Below are 9,343 nucleotides of genomic sequence, written 5' to 3' on the forward strand. Positions count from 1 at the left end.
TTATAAGGGAGCCGCGCGGTGCATTGTGCTCCAGGTCGCTCACTCTGTTTTTTTTGTCCCTCCCCCCTCACTCTCACTCGCTCTCATCCACCTGCACAGCCGTGGCACGGGTTCGGTTGTGGCCCCTCCCTAACGCCCCCGTCCATGGCATGTTGGACCAATGGAGCGGTCCGTAGAGCAACCCACACATATACATGCACTGAAATAAAGGCACCATCGCACCCCCCTCTGCCACTACCGCTGCCCCCAGCCCCCGCCTCAGGAGGAGAATAGACTGGGGGGGGGCACAAAAAGGAGCAGCACTGATGCCGATTCACCCAGCAGATGTTGCCTTAGCTGACAGAAAAGTAAACTGTGCCGGGCTTCCGGCACAAGCACGCCCCCCCGCCCCCCCCGCCTCCGCCAGCGTATTGTGGTAGCAGCGGGACACCTGGGAAACTTCCGAGATAAGGGATTTATAGGGGGGTGTAAAGCAGCCCCACACACGCACACTCTGGCTCTGCCAAGATAAATACACCGGCATTTATTTATAGAAGAGTGAGAGTTTATTTCTGATGTACCAAGGACTACACTGCAATGTTCACAGTCTCAAAGTTACCAAAATGCTTAAAATGATATATTTGTGTATATATTTGCGTTGATCCCATAGCAATGCTTTGACTTGAAGATTTAGTTCAACAAGAGGCGAAGGAGGAGAATAGGGAGGGAATCGTGGACGCGATGCGAGCAGGAGCCTGTCGGCCGGAAGGGGCGTCGGTGCATTCACGCCACAGAGGCCTCCAACTGCGTCCGGCAGGGGTGGAGCGACGTATGTCCAACCAGCCGCCGACTGATAAAGGTAAGGCGCCTCCGAAGACCCTCTCAGACGCACAAAGCCCCCACGCTGCCCTTCTGACCCCTCACTGCAGGTGGTCTACGCCTGGAGCCGGCATTCAGCGCAGCCTGGTGTCTGCCTCTCCACGATAAACACCGCTTTTGTTCTCCGTCGGCCACAGAACCAAATTCAACTACAAACAGGCCAGAATCCCACTGCATACAGTTAAGGCTCCTCTTCTCTGCAAAGACAGCAGGAATCCCGCCTACACAGGTTAGTCTCTGATATCCTGCTTACAGTTGAATCAACCAGAAAAATCCATTTTTCCCCAACCACAGTATACTTTTATCAACAGGTTTCACTTACTTTTCTGAGGCAAAATATTACTAATGATGTTTCTATATTTAATATCTTATCTACAGGTAACATTTTACAAAGGGTAGATTAAATCTGGGGACCACATTTTTGTCAAAATATTTTACACATGCTACAGTTTCCGTTCAGCTTCCCATGAATCAACACAGCTGACCTTGTCTGATCCCCTCAAGATTTTGTGTTTGTAACCTGCCTTTTGAATCGATCAGCTTTTGAGGCTTCAAATGCAACCCCGTTTCCAAAAATGTTGGGACGCTGTGTAAAATGTAAATCAAAACAGAGTGCAATGATTTGCAAGTCACAAACCCATATTTAATTGCAAATAGAACAAAGACAACATATCAAATATTGAAACTGAGAAATGTCACTATTTTATGACAAATAAATGCTCAACTTGAATTTGATGCCAGCAACGAGTTTCAAAAAAGTTGGGACAGAGGCGACGAATGAGTGAAAAAGTTGTGCAATGCTAAAACAAAACACTGTTTGAATATCTCACAACTAATTAAGTTAATTGGCAGCAGGTCAGTAAGATGATATAAATAAATGGGTATAAAAAGAGCCTCCCAGAGAGGCAGAGTCTCCGTGCAGTGAAGATGGGGAGACGTTCACCGCTCTGTGCAGTGAAGATGGGGAGACGTTCACCGCTCTGTGCAGTGAAGATGGGGAGACGTTCACCGCTCTGTGCAGTGAAGATGGGGAGACGTTCACCGCTCTGTGCAGTGAAGATGGGGAGACGTTCACCGCTCTGTGCAGTGAAGATGGGGAGACGTTCACCGCTCTGTGCAGTGAAGATGGGGAGACGTTCACCGCTCTGTGCAGTGAAGATGGGGAGACGTTCACCGCTCTGTGAACGACTGCATGGGGAAATAGTGCAGCAATTTAAGAATAATATTCCTCAACGCTATATTGCAAAGAATTTGAGAATTTCATCATCAATGGTACATAATATCATTAAAAATTTCAGAGAATCCAGAGAAGTCTCTGTACCCAGGGGGTACAGGCCGAAAACCAATATTAGTTAGCCGTGATCTTCAGGTCCTCAGGCAGCACTGCATTAAAACAGACACGATTCTATAGTGGAAATCATTGCATGGGCTCAGAGACACTTCCGAACCCTGCTATCTGTGAACACAGTTCATTGCTGCATCCACAAATGCAGGATGAAACTCTACCATGCAAAGAAACCATATATAAACATGATCCAGAAACGGCGCCGACATCTCTGGGCCTGAGCTTAGGATGGACTGAGGCAAAATGGAAAACTGTCCTGTGGTCTAACAAATCAAAATTTCATTTTGCAATTCATGGACACCATGTCCTCCGAGCTAAAGGGCAGAGGGACCATCTAGCTAGTTATCAGCAGACAGTCCAAAACCCAGCACACGTGATGGTATGGGGTGCATTAGTGCCCACGGCCTGGGTAGTTTGCACGTCTGGGAAGGCAACATTAGTGCTGAATGATATATGCAGGTTTTGGACAATCCCAAACAATATTCTGCGTGTATTACAACAGCATGGCTTCAGAGAAGAGTCCGGGTGCTAGTCTGACCTGCTTGCAGTCCAGACCAGTCACCCATTTAAAAAATATTTGGCGCATCATGAAATCGAAAAATACAACAATGGAGACCCCAAACTATTTAGCCGATGAAATCCTACATCGGGCAACAATGGGACAATATTTGTGTAATTTCATCATCTGGCTTCCTGAGTTCCCAAACATTTATAGCAGGGGTGTCAAACTCCAGTCCTGGGGGGGCGGAGCCCTGCACATTTTTGGGTTTCCCCTCATTTAACATGACCTGAGTCAGCTCCTTGTGCTAATTACCACAGAGCTCTTGAGCCAAATCATTTGTGGTGGAACAGGGAAAGAACTAAGCTACATAGGGCTCCGGCCCCCCAGGACTGGAGCTTGACACCCTTGGTTTACAGAGTGTTGAGAAGAGCTGATGCAACACAGTGGTAAGCATGCCCCTGTCCCAACATCATTAGAAAAGCATGCACCATTTTGCACGTGAAATGCGTTGCTGGCATAAATTCTAATTGAGCATATATTTCTCATAAGACTATAAAATTTGTCAGTTTCAGCATTTGATATGTTGTCTTTCTTCGTTTTTCAATTAAATATGTGTTTATATGATTTGTAAATAGTTTTTATTTACATTTTACATAGCATCTCAACATTTTTGGAAACAGAGTTGTAGGAATCTAGCTTGATTGCAATATGGCAGGAATAATGCCGTCCAGCCTCTGAGCTGCCAATCCACACAAACTAGAAACGGCACACTTGCCACGATTGCTGTGATTGGCTTCGATCTGACGGGTCACGACGAGCGCAATCTAAATGTTCCAGATGGCGCAAAGGTGGGAGAAGTTTGAAGACTCCCATAGAAACTTCCCACGGTAGTGTGTATGTACGCCTTGGGGCATAGTGGTTCTTGGGTGCGTGCCTGGCGAGGTCGTCCCCATCTTGCATTTTAAGCCGGCGTGTCTCAGAGTGCCTGCTGAGCAGATCACATGCCTTGGCCATAATATCCCCTGACAGGTTACTGACAATAGCACAAAGGGGAAACCCGTAAGGAACGAACGTCAGAAAGGAGGCTACATGTCATCTGGCGTGGCGTCAGTCATCGGAGTGCCGCGGCTTGATTACCCTGTCATATCGTCTGACTTTATCTATAAAAGACTTGTTTGCGAAGTTAAGAATCTTAAAGAATGCGCTATTTGCTTGCTTCTTAGCATTGTTTAAGTCGCGCCATAGTATAAACTATCGCGGTGTTTGTTAATAAACACAATGCAAGACAATGAGCTGCACTGAACAAATATGCTTTCGAGACATGCCTCCATGGAAGGCCCAAGGAGACTTCATTGGGCATTCCCGTCAGCTCCATGGAAGGCCCAAGGAGACTTCATTGGGCATTCCCGTCAGCTCCATGGAAGGCCCAAGGCGACTTCATTGGGCATTCCCGTCGGCCTCCATGGAAGGCCCAAGGCGACTTCATTGGGCATTCCCGTCGGCCTCCATGGAAGGCCCAAGGCGACTTCATTGGGCATTCCCGTCGGCCTCCATGGAAGGCCCAAGGCGACTTCATTGGGCATTCCCGTCGGCCTCCATGGAAGACCCAAGGCGACTTCATTGGGCATTCCCGTCGGCCTCCATGGAAGACCCAAGGCGACTTCCCATTGCCTTAATGGCCATTATCTGTCCCTCGAGGTGTCACATTGCGTTCACATCCGGCACTGCGCCGTTGACGCCGCTACAGAACTGGTCACTGTGCCCAGACCCATAATTGCAATCCCATGATCCCGTACAGTCATAGATCTTTCAGCCCCATGGAAACACTGTTTACATGTTCAGGGTTGGGATAACATGGTGTGATGTATTACTCGACCAGTCAGAGTATTTGGGGGGTGTTTAAAGACCCCTCTCTATCACTCACCCCTTCGACTCAACCCATTTCTATTTCCTGCGTACAACTTCCACAAAATTAAACTTCCCTGAAATACAGTGCTGTAGTATCAGTAGGTTTCGGTAAGCAATAAACATTGCAATATATTTCAGCACTATGTAAATATTTGAGTATTTATTATGCAGAAGCTCTTTTTAATAATTTTAATATTTATTACAATTTATTAATTTTGTTAATTTATTGATTTATTTATAATCATTTTATAACTTTCTGACTTATCATTCATTTAGTTTTAGGTACTTTTTGATTGCATATTCCCGTCTATATCTCACTGATTGTTTATCATTTAACATTTATTATATAAATTGAGGCATGAACGTCGCATTTAAATGTGTTATAAGTGATGGTAATCGCATGCGTAGACGGTAAAGACAATAGCGGCACGGCAATGCAGCGAGAGCCGCGCCTTGGATGCCGCCCGAGCTACCTCAGGAGGTGCGGATTAATAACCGATCCTCGGCTCCAGGGACGAGGGTAATAACGGAGGGGAAGGCGGCAGACGGGCCGGATTGCGCCTCATCAGCGGCAAAGCCCGGCACGGCCACGGGGGACGTCGGAGTCAGACGGACGGGCGGAGATAATACCTCGCTCCGAGCACACTCCTGGTCGAGGCCCGCTTGAGACCCAATGACATCTGGCTCTTCCCTTTCAGACGGCCAAGACTCCATAGTGTGGGTGTCTGTCTGTCAGTCCGTCTGTCTGTGAGACCATGCATGTGATTGCTGTGTTTGTGCATGTGTGTGTGTATGTGTTTTTATGCACATGCATGTCTGTTTACTTGTCTGTCTGTGCGCGAGTGTGTATGCGTTTAGGTTTTCTTGGTGTGTGTGTGTTTGTGTGTGTATATATGCATACTTCCTGTTGTGTGTGTGTGCATGTGCTTGTGTGCTTGGGCACTAGCTCACATTTTTCTCCATCATTAGAAAAGCACGCACCAGTTTGCACGGATATAAGATGATACTCTTAGCAAAATCTGCGAATTGAGTGTGTAATAATCATCTGCTCCTCATCAAGGCAGGAAAGCTCTTGAGATTCCAAAAACACACACACACACACACACACACATGCAGGCCCGTTGTTTTTGGGTTTTTTTTGTTTAATGAAGAGAAATCATGGCGGTCAGGTGGCACAGTGGCAGTACAACAAAAAAAAAAACGTTGCGCATGCAGGCCGAGATTCAGACGGGCGCACAGCAGGTGGCGAGGAACCCGTCCAGAGCCCCTGATCACAGCCGAATTGTGTTACTTAAAAGGATATTCCTCCAGATGTCCATTTTGGAAGAAAAGTAAAGTTTCCAATTCCTCCCCCAAAGCAAAGATAAATAAATAAATAGCTAAATATCGGAGCAGCCGCTCCGGAACATTCTAACGAGGGACAGCCACAGCTCAGTAATTACTTTGTTGGATTGTCGGTTAGATATTGGCTCGTGCCATGGGCTGAGCTCGAGGATGGCACGCCTGGAAGTGTGTTCAGCATGCAAACGGCCTTCCCTCATGTCGGCGGTGCACGTTGTCGGCGTGCTAACCCAGGGGAAATAAGTACACATTCGTGCAGCCACACCTTTGATGTTCAAAGGGTACCAAAACACTCTGTTCCTCCTTTTTAACCCAATGATAACAATAACCAAGCAGAAATAAAGTTCCATTTAAATTCATTGGTCAACCACAAGGGAACCGTACGCAGAGGTGAAGAGTGACCCCTTTGGTTTGAGCTTTTCCCCAGTCGTCTATCGTTAGCTAAGTGGACGAAAATGTACATCTATCTGCCATTGTTACTCCAACGACACTTTGCAAATGGCTTTTTCTTTTATCCAGACCAGGAGGAATTAAAGTGTAAAGCTGAAAAAAATAAATACGTAATCAGGGTTATGGATTTTTTATCATACAATTCTGTGCAAGTATGACAACAAAAACGATAAAATGGCACCGTAGTGATTAGCAGCAGGTACACGATCTTCTCAGCAGGCGCTCGCCGTCTTCGCAGGTGCTGTGCGTTCTGAAGCTGACATGGGGCGAAACGCAAACTTAGTGTGAAAACAAGTGCAGCGGCTGTGATAGATGGTTTCTTCTTCTGTTTAAAAAAAAAATCCATTTCCCAAGTATGGTCTTCGGGGATGAGGAAATCTGTTTGACCGGCTGCACACCTTTCTGAATTTTACAAATACAAAAAACATTTTAATTACTCGTTCAATTTAAGGAGCCCAGAGAACTGTAAATAAATAAAAAAAGAAGCGTCCCAAATGTCCCATTTCCATAAAGAAACCTTCGTAGCTTAATTTTAATTCTGAAAGTTGACTGCAGGTCAATGCCTTATACTCTTTACACATGGGGTTAGAGCTGATTACAGGTTCGTTACCATTTCCTGCTTGGGATCAATAAAGTATATTTTTCTATCCATATCTATCCATCTTCTGCCCTGCACACCACCTGACTCAAGTCATTAGATCCCATTCGAGCAGCTCAAGACACACTCTCTACACAAACAATGCGAAAAATGTGAAAACGGCTAATAAATACTAGGACCAAATCATTACATCTGTCATCTTATTAGCTTTATTTGCTGCAGTATTAAACTGTCTTGAATCAACCATTGAGGCAAATGTGTGAGTAGAAAGTAGAAGTTATTTCCTATGGTGATGATTTTTTTTGAGTGTGATTTTTAATGTTATAAAATTCATTTAGCTTCATGGGTCTCTTAGCCGCTATGCTAAGTGCCTGAAATGCCGGCATTGCGGCTATAGGTGGCAGCATACTGCTTTATTTTCGCTGGCCTACAACGACCGTCAGACCAGCATGTTCTCTTGTCTTGTAAAGTTACACAAGCCGCCCCGAAACCCCATAAACCATAAATCAAAACGTGATGCTAGTCTACATTTCTCATTTCCTACTGTGAAATGGAAAACAAAATCGGTTATTTGTGTTTCCAGTTACCTTGAACTGATTTCAACTGAAGTGGATCAAAATCCCTTTTTCTGGTGACTTTGAAACCCTCGTTGCCCCAGTTTTAATGCAGCAAACTCAAATAAAAGGTTTAATTAGCGTAGAGTGGATGGGCAATAAGAGAGAAAATAAACAGAGAAAGATAGCGTCCACTCTACCTCCCTCCCTAGCGATCTCATGACAGGTAGCTCGGTGAATCATGCTTAACAATAGGGCAGCCACAGTTTGCTGTGGTCCTGTCGTACAATACAGGATCTAGATCAACAAACACACATTTTGTGGGCATGAGGCCTTCATCATTGCGAACAAAGACGTCTTTTAGCATCCCCAGGTGAAACACAAAAGACACCATGGTGAGAGTGTGACATGAAATAGGTTGGATCTAGTGAGGCCAGATCACTAGTGATGTGATGACTTGCATAACTGGGCAATAGTGCAACCTAAAGCGATATTTACAATGCATTTTGATGTAGCATATTAGTCTACAAAGCTATCTAATATACTGTTTAATAAAATCTATGTTTTAAATAGGTATGGGTGGAATCAACACAAGCGCATGATACTTCAGAAAAATTAAAGAGCAGTGAAACAAGAAATGCAACCATAAGTGATGTTTTTCCTCCTGTATGAAAATCGTTCGATTGCGTACACCGGTGTCTCTGTCATGCATCCTGTGTGCTTGTGCCGGCGTGGAATAGGAGAGCATGGATGTGCACGATCACCCCCAAGCCGGCGTTTTTCTGTTTTCTGATCTGAGCGTGCAGGAATAGGTGCGATACGGTTCACTGACGACCATGCCAAGGTGCGACTAAAACCCAGTTAAACAGTATTTATCCAGGCTGAATTGGGGACGCACAAGGAAGCAGAAGAGGGTGAAAGTGATGAGGACGGGTTTGCTGTGGGGTCGCGGACAGGACAGGAATACCGCCGTATTGGTCCACGGCATCGTCAGGCCGATAGACCCATGTCTACCTTCTTGTTTAGTCTTTTCCAGGTAGGTAATAATTAGTGAGTCAAACCTTATTATTTAGTTTATTATTATTATTATTATTATTATTATTATTATATAACCTGTGCATCTTAAAATCGTATTTGTCTTTTTCCATTTTTTATCGGATCATTATACTTTTACTTACTTTATACATATTTTATAATATAGCTTTACAAAATTAAAGATTTAACCCTATAGCTACCAAATTGCAAATTGTAAAAAATGACACTGATCATGCAAAATTGTCAAGTAAAATGTGTGTAAATGTTTATTGACTAATAATATTTATCCTTTAATGCATTTCTTTAAACACTTATCCCATATAGATTGTAGCTAAAATAATTATATATGCAATAAAATTAAGGGCTATTTTTTAATATTAAAATGATTGGTTTATAATAAAATTCTTTACAGGAAAAAGCAAATTTCCAATTACAAATTACATGGCTGGTAGTAAAACATCAAAAAAAAATGTTTTATTATTTTTTATGAATATATAATCCACATAAAATTATATATATATATATATATATATATATATATATATATATATATATATATATAATAAGTAATCACAAAAATTCTATCAAAAAAATAAATCACTTTTTGCAATAATGCACTAGCAGTCCTGAGTTTTTCACTGTTAAGCAGACAGCAGTGTCTTTAGCTCAGCACAGCGCACACAACACAGAAAAGAGTTTGTGAAAGAAAACAATGACAGAAAAATGGTAATAAATGTTGGCATCCCGTTACT

At 43.8% G+C, this 9,343-nt stretch overlaps 1 long non-coding RNA gene across 1 annotated transcript; it reads left to right on the forward strand.

The window, feature by feature from the left end:
* Nucleotides 1-388: 388 nt before the first annotated feature.
* Nucleotides 389-4,750, forward strand: LOC140578305 (uncharacterized). Its single transcript, XR_011982399.1, has 2 exons — nucleotides 389-1,087; nucleotides 3,735-4,750. It is a non-coding gene; the product is annotated as an uncharacterized lncRNA (long non-coding RNA).
* Nucleotides 4,751-9,343: the final 4,593 nt, after the last annotated feature.

The sequence above is a fragment of the Paramormyrops kingsleyae genome, chromosome 14 (assembly GCF_048594095.1).
Source record: "Paramormyrops kingsleyae isolate MSU_618 chromosome 14, PKINGS_0.4, whole genome shotgun sequence".
Taxonomy (NCBI): domain Eukaryota; kingdom Metazoa; phylum Chordata; class Actinopteri; order Osteoglossiformes; family Mormyridae; genus Paramormyrops; species Paramormyrops kingsleyae.